The sequence below is a fragment of the Elephantulus edwardii genome, unplaced genomic scaffold (genome assembly GCF_000299155.1).
Source record: "Elephantulus edwardii isolate Elephantulus edwardi_28Jun2011 unplaced genomic scaffold, EleEdw1.0 scaffold00044, whole genome shotgun sequence".
Lineage (NCBI taxonomy): Eukaryota > Metazoa > Chordata > Mammalia > Macroscelidea > Macroscelididae > Elephantulus > Elephantulus edwardii.
The window spans coordinates 14034782-14043171 of NW_006399794.1; the positions used below are offsets into that span (position 1 = coordinate 14034782).

Consider the following 8390-nt stretch of genomic DNA (forward strand, 5'->3'; position numbering starts at 1 on the left):
AGATCTTAATAAAAGTTTATAAAGAACTTGCATTTAAATTCATTAATTCATTGTTGCACATTTTCCTCCCTGCCAACCCCATTCCAGTTCGCTTTTCTCTTTGGAAAAAAAATTCTCATTGTTATATAATCTCCCCCCAGTCCACTTTACTATACACCTCTTATTCTGGACTTTTGTCATGCAAATAATACCTAATCATATATTCCTTTTAAGCAGTTCTATTCTTCATACGTTTCAATGCAGTGTAATTATTCATCCCCTCTTTTCTTAGTTTCCCCTCAACCCCCATGTCAGTTCTGTGACATTATGTAGTATTTGTCCTTTTGTGACTGGGATAGTTCACCCAGCATAATGTCCTCCAGGGTCACTCATTTTGTAAAAGATTTTATTAAGTCCTTGTTTTTCAGTGCTGCTTAATATTCCATTGTATGAATATACCACAGCTTCTCTATCCACTCATTTGTTGATGGGCATTTGGGTTGTTTCCATCTCTTTGCTATTATGAACAACACAGCAATAAACATAGGTATGCATATATCTGCTTGGGTGGCAGTCATGGTTTCTTTAGGATAAATTTGCAGTAGTGGAATTGCTGGGTCAAATGGTATTTCCATTTGCAACTTTTTGAGAAAGTGTCATACAGACTTTCATAGTGGTTGCACCATTTTACATTCTCACCAACAGGGAATAAGGATTCCAGTTTCTCCACAACCCCGCCAGCTTTTGATGTTTGTTGTTCTGTTAAGTTTCGCTATTCTTCCTCCCCCCACCCCACCCCGGTGGCAGGGCAAGCCTTTCAATCGAGCCCCCAATGGCAGGGAGAGCCATTTGTTCAGCCCCTGGTGGAGCAAGCCGGCCCTCGGAGTGAGCTCCTCAGACCTCAGGTTGTGCTATCTGACCCCTGGGTAGAAAAAACTGCCTAGGGTATACAGATAATTTTATCAAGGCTATTTTCCTCCACTAGCTCCCCCAGTACACCTGTAAGTAATACCCCCCAAAGCCCTTCTATTTGTTACTCACAAGTTTGTTCTCTCTAGATTTGCTCCCTTTACTATAGATAATCTTAACACTGAGTTTTACTCCAGACCTGACCCTGAACCCAGTTCCAGAGACAAAAAGGAAATACAATGGCCAGTTAAGGAAGCAAAGGAGGATGGACCCTCAGGGTTCAGTCAGCTATCCCCACTGGACCCACCTGAGAAAACACTTTGCAGTCCAGAGGGGAATAAATGCCAGGGAAATATCTTCTAACATAACAAGAAGGCAAGCAGCTTCAACCTAAATCCCCCTTCACATCAACCATGCCTGTTCAGCATGAAGAAGCCAGAGAGTCTGCTCCCAATTTCCAAATGAGAAACCCACAAGTGTATAAGACAGTTTGTTTAATCACCATTGGACTATGCTTACCATTGCCCTGTATAATCTGGTCCCAACTGGATCCTTTTCATTTCCTTCACCTGCTCCCCCCACCAACCAAATTGTGCATCTCTGCAACTGCATCCCTGCAATTTTCATCATTGCCCATCCTCACCCTTCTGCTCCCAACTCTCACCTCTGTGTATCTCAATATGTTTTTCCCAATAAAATAAAAAAAATTGCTATTCTTACTGGGGTGATGATATCTCATAGTTGTTTTGATTTGCATCTCTCTTAGAGCTTGGGATTTTGAATATTTTTTCATGTGTTTGTTTGCCATCTGAATGCAGGGTTCCTTTTCTATCCACTCTTTTCCTGTTCTCTACCCTCACCTATTACTTGTCAATCCTATTTTATAACAGTGGTCTTATTCAGTACTTGTCCTTTTCCCTCACATAATTTTTGCATGTTGTTGTTGTGTACTGTCAAGTCAAATATCACACACAAATAAAATCTTGACGAAAATTATCCACAAATTACTAGAACAATACATCAACTGAAAGTTACAAGAAGTTTGAACTGGATTTAGGAGACCATAAATACTAGAGATATCATTGCTGAAGTAAAATGGATGTTGGTTGAAAACAAAGAATACCAGAAGGATATCTAGCTGTGCTTACTGACTCCGCAAATAATTGACTGTGTATGATTGGCTATGTAAATCATAGCAAAATGTGGCTAATTTTGAGAGGAAAGTAAATCCCAAACTCTTTGTGCTCATGCAAAATCTATACCTAGACCAAGAGGTTGTTGTACGAAGAGAGAAATGAAATACTTTATGGTTTAAGATCAAAAAAGGGCTGCATCCTTCCTTAGGGCTGCATCCTTTCTCCATACTTGTTGCGTGATGGGTAAGTGATTTTAAAAGTTGGATTTTAGGAGGAAAAAATGTGGCATCAGGGTCAGAGGATGACTTATCAACAACCTGTATTATACAGATAGCACAACCTTGCTTGGTGAAAGCGAAAAGAACTTGAAACACTTGCTACAAATTATTCAGTATGATAGCCTTCAGTGTATACACTCTTTGTAAGCAAACCAGTATAATTAAAAAAATTATTTTTATAAATAAATTTAGACATTTTTTAAAAAGATATGCCACATTGGGAAAATCTGCTGCAAGGAACCTCTTCTAAGTGTGGAGGTCAAGGATATCAATTTAAAGACTATGGTGCACCTGATCCAAACCATGGTTTATCAATGCCTTATGTATCTGGAAGTTGGAAAGTGATCAAGGATGACAGGAGAACCATTGATGCTTTTGCGTCATGGTGCTAGAGAAGAGCACTGAATATCCCGTGGACTGCCAAAAGAACAAAATATGTTTGTCTTGGAAAAAATGTAATCGGGTCATTGGAAAGAAGTATGGTGAAGGTTTGTCTCACATATTTTGAACATATGTTAGGAGATTCCAATCCTTGGAGACAGCATGCTTGGAAAAGTGTAGGGTGAGTGTAGGAGAGGAAGATCCTTAGCAAAATGGATTGACACAGTGTCAATGGGCTCAAAGATGTCAGAGAAGGTGAGGATGACACAAGAAAAGACCAGGTTCAGATCTGTTGTTCAAAGGGTCACTATGAGTTACAGTTGACCTTGTGCACATAGCAACAGCAACATCTCAATTTATTGACCCAGTAAATATCTACCAAGTACCAAAATGTGACAGGTACAGCACTAAACTATTCGAGTTTTCCATAGGAAACATCTATTTTATAGTTAAGACTATTTAAAAACATTTGGCAATGGCATATCTGATAAGAGACTCATACCCAAAATTTATAGAATACTCCAGCATCTCATAAAGAAAAAGGCAAGTAACTCAATCACAAAAATGGGCACAAGATATGAATAGATATTTCACCAAAAAAGAAATTCAGATGGCCAAGGAACAAAGAAATGTTCAAAATCCCTAGCTAGCAGAGAGATGCACATCAAAACAACTATGAGATATCGTCTCACCCCAGCAACAATGGCAAAGTTCAACAGGACAGCTAACAAATGCTGGCAAGAATGTGAAGAGTTGGAGCTCTCATTACTGCTGGTGGGAATAAAAAAAGGTGCAACCACTATGAAAGGCAGTCTGGCACTTTCTCAAAAAGTTGGAGATAGAAATACCATTTGGCCCAGCTTAGAATATACCCTAGGGAAACCAGAGACATAACTCAAACAGTGGGTGTGCATACCACTGCTTGTATGCACACCCATGTTTATTGCTGCATTATTCACAGTAATGAAGAGATGGAACCACCTCACCTTCCTGAATAGATAAGAAAATTCATACATTCACACAGTGGAATATTACACCACGTTGAAAACAATAAACTTGTATAACACTACACAGCATGGGTGAGTCTAGAAGATATTATGTTGAGTGAAATATCTCAGTCACAAAAAGAAAAACTACATAACATCACTGTTATAAAATAGGATTGGGATAGAGGGTGGGAGAGGAGAAGAGGAAAAGAGTAGACAGACAATAAACGATGCACTGAAAGAGATGAGAGAAAGGACTCCCTGAAATGAATGTGTAATTAGACATTGAACTACAACTAACAACCTGGAACCAAAGGTACACTGCAATGTGAACTGAGGGAGCGGGAGGGAGGGAAAATGTACAATGAAAGAAGGAGACCCCAATCTTTCATTAAAGTCACAAATTTTTTAAAAAGACTTTCATAATTTTTTCCCCTGTGGTTATCTAAACTTGAAGGCTGAAAAGGTCAAGCCAGTTTTCTACAGGAATCGTCTGTTTAGATAATTGTCCTCCTGCTTAGTAAGAAGCAACACCAAGCTCCTGTCTCTCTTGGGCTCTCGCGCTCCTTCCTCCTGCCGTGTTTCTCCCGGAGCCAGAGCTGTGGTGCAGGAGGGAGACCGAGATGGTAGATGAGATTCCCCAAGGCTCAGACCGCCCGGCCTGGAGGCAATACAATTTTCGAGAAGATAATCCGTAAGGAGATCCCAGCCAAAATCATTTTTGAGGATGAGCAGTGCCTTGCTTTTCAAGACATTTCACCTCAAGCACCAGTACTTTTTCTGGTGATACCTAAGAAACCCATTAACCAGATTTCTGTAGCAGAAGATGATGATGGTAATCTTCTTGGACATCTCATGATTGTTAGCAAGAAATGTGCTGCTGTTCTGGGACTGAAAAGGGGTTATTGAATGGTGTTGAATGAAGGTTCAGATGACTGACAGTCTATCATGTTCATCTCCATGGTCTTGGAGGCCGGCAGATGCATTGGCCTCCTGGCTAATTTTGCTTTAGGAATAATTTCCCCTTCTTTAGGCAATGATCAGATATGCAACTTCAAATATGTTAAGCAGTACACTTACTATTGCCTGTGTACAGAGAGATTAAGGAAATAATTTGAAAAACTTATGTGTAATAAAAGACTTTGTGGCATGGTTTAAAAAAAGCAATGTCAAGAATCTAAATGATGGCTATGTTTTTGTCTAGAATGCATGAGAGCAGAAAGTCATTTTGTACTGGTCAACATGATACAGTCAGGAATGGTCTTGTCTAGTTTATGCCCCTATGTAAAATAAACCAAACATGTATCAGGCCATGATTAAATCTTAATACAAATTGTTCAGTAGAAGAAAAATTACCATCCTGTAAAGGAAAATTGTAGGGAAGAGAAACCAGTGAGAAGCAGATATTTCTTGAAAGTTCTCTAGTGTGGGGATAGAATGGTGGACTGGAATGAAGTACAGAAGAGGATCCTGTGAATTATCTACGCCCTGATCTCATTCTTAGATCAATATGATTTAGACTATATTCATTCCATGAAGATCACCTCCTCATTCCAACCCTTCTCCCATAGTTTTTCTCAAGGACACGAAAAGTGGGACTGAATCTCTTTTCTGGAGTAACCATTAACAGCATGTCCATAGTAATTCATATTCAGCTTTCAGAGAAGCACACCCAAAATTTCTTCGTAAGAACCCAGGTGATACGAAATAATTCCCATATCACTTCTGTTCTTTTTCTTATTCTTATTACTTTAGACCTGATAGATCATTACTTCTTGGACTTCTGGTTCAAAATGAAAAATTTGTTTGCCTTTTCCCTCAGAAAAACATAGTAAATAAGAAAAAAAATACTTATAATAGGTACATTAAAGAAAATGAGAGAGGATACAATGGAAGAACAATTTTTTTAATTTTTTTATTATTATTATTTTGTGTGCGTGTACCGTCAAATCAGATTTGACTGGTACAGGAGGATATTGCGCCTCCTTCTCCGGCAGAGCATCTGGTGGATTCGAACCGTGTTCCTCTGGGATTGGGAAGAACAATTTTAACATATTTCTAAAGACAGGGAGTGGATGGGCTTGTTATACATAAAACAGAGTGTAGTAAGTAGCAGTCTGGCAATGGTGGCAGGAGACACACCTGAGTATATTCATAACCCAAAAGAATCATAAGACATGGAAACAATAAAGCAGTCACAGGAAGAGGAAGACTTGAGGTTGAAAACTAGAAGACAATTTGATGTTCTTCTGTAGATAGAACATTCAACTCTTCTTGTACCTCCCCCAATTTCACCACCCATATAGAAACCCAAAAAGTCAGGCGTCCAATCTTTAGGAAGATATTTAAAACATCTTTCTCCAAAGTTTACTAAGGATATACTTGGTTTCCTCTCTTACTGGGAAAAAAATATTATTTTTGTGATTTAGTTGGGTATTGATCTGTATCTTGATATTTTTGCCAACATGATCAAGTCTTACTAAATTTTCAGAACTTCCAGTGTCCTTCACTATATGTTTACAACACTTCAAATTAACTTTCCAATTGTCCTACCTCTTGCCTGACTGGGAGGAAACTCTGGTTGTGTAGTTTAATAGGAAGTTGTGCTGATAACGCTGAGATAGCACCCCTCTGGCAGCTAGAACCCACCTTGGAAGACAGATGATCTGTCTCCTCCTGTGAGGTTTACAGCCTGGAAAACCCACTGTGACTAATAGGGTCAGCTATTAGTCAGTTTTGACTAGATAGCAATGAGTTTTTCCTGATTGGGCATTGTTTAGATCTAAAGCCTTACTTCTATGTCCCTTGCCAACACTAATCTGCCTTGTAACTGGCCTTTAAGGAGTTAAGAACACCATTTCACACACATTTGTAAGCCTCACTTGAATCCTCAAAGGATTTATTACCACAGCAGGGCATTTCTGTCTGAACAATCTGTCCAGGCTACTAAGGAAATCTACCGAAGTGCTTGGGCTATAGAAGATCTGATACAAAAAGTAGCTCCAACTATGGACAACATCACTAAGAACATCCATTTCTCAGCTTCAAAAGAAGCAATCTTGCTTAATAATCAAAATGTTTCATACACTAGCCTTTTGGAAACTACTAGACAGTTTCAGGGATCAACTTTTTCTTGACTTTAATAAGACAGTTTGTGTTGATATTTCTCTTTTCAATTTAAGTCTCTCATTTCCAAGATGCTTCATACTCAGCAGCCTTAAACAACTGACCTGTCACCATATCCATAACAGCTCAACAGTCCTCTGAATCTGGGAATTATTTCACTTCTACCTGCCCTATTTCAGGCATTCCTTAGCTCTGAGTTGTGAAAGGAATGTTTCTTTTCAGCAGGAAGTAGCTAAGAGAATACGCCATCCCCTTTTCCTTATGACTCAGGGTGAAGTCTCTCTCAGGGAGGAGTGATAGGGAATAGCAAAGGACACACTGACAAAGAAGATTAATCAGAACTGGCTTTGACAAGCACTGTGGCATTTGGACAAGAACAAACTGGGAGGAGGGTAGAGAGAATAGTGCAACAATGAATGAGTGGAAGCCCAAAATCTCTGTAAATGTTTATGAAAATTAATAAAATATAATTATAGAAAAAAATAAAAAAAAGAATACGAGGAAGGACTGACATAAATATTATACTTGATATAACTTTAGGCTGGTGTGACTAGGATAATCAAGTCCTAAACTTGATATGAGCATGTAAAAAAACCACCACATAACAACCAACTGTCACTGAGTCCGTTTCAATTCATAGTGATATAAACTTACTGAATTTTGTTTGTTCCATGTCAAGTCAGTTCCAACTTATAAGCTATGAAGTTACCAAATTTTCATTTGTCTGTTTCATTTCAGACTTGAACCACACATCATGTGTATGACCACAAACAGCTCTCCCTGCCTACACTTTCTCATTACTGATTATTGCAGTGTTGCTGATTTTAAGCCATGCAGTGTTCCCTTGCTTCATTCAGACAGCTCCTTGGTCTAGGTATAGATTTGTATGAGCACAATTAAGTGTTCTGGAATTCTCTTCCTCCTCAATGTTAACCATTGTTTTCTATGATTCACACAGTCAAATGCCTGTTCATAGTGAACAAAATACAAATAGACATTTTTCTGATATTCTCTGCTTCCAGCCGGCATTCCTCTGACATCAGCTCTATCTATATCTACATCTGTATCTCAATATCTTCCCAGTGGTGTACTATGATTATGTAGGAGTTGATACTCTGCATTGTGGATGCAGGTACCTCATTTTCAATCCGCTCCATGGCAGTGGGTGAATCTCATGCATTATTACTCTTTGTTAGGGAGTTCTGATTGTGTAGGTCATAAGGAGTTAGTTATCCTGCTAATAATCCAAAGGCAGAGGTGCCTCTCTGATGCTTTAAATCTACCAAGAATTCGGAGGGATAAAGATGGGCAATCTCTTCTTTTGTGGTTTACAACCTCTGAAAATCCCTTAGAGGGCCAGCTAGGAGTCGGTTCTGATTTGACAGCGATGAGTCATATGAGACCCAGAAACAGGGCTAATGCGAAAATGGTGTACATAGACTTCTTGGAGGCAGGGTTGCCACAAATGTTTAATTTGTAATAATTTGTAAAGTACTCATCCTAGAGAGGGTTAAACCAGGCTGCTCCTTGGAGGCAAGGATTCTGGGGCTTTGTCTGACATACTTTGGACATGTTGTAAGGAGAGACAGGTCTTT

At 39.0% G+C, this 8390-nt stretch overlaps 1 pseudogene; it reads right to left on the bottom strand.

Annotated features, from left to right (window-relative positions):
- Nucleotides 1-7952, bottom strand: part of LOC102872803 — a 32287-nt pseudogene extending 24335 nt beyond the window's left edge.
- Nucleotides 7953-8390: the final 438 nt, after the last annotated feature.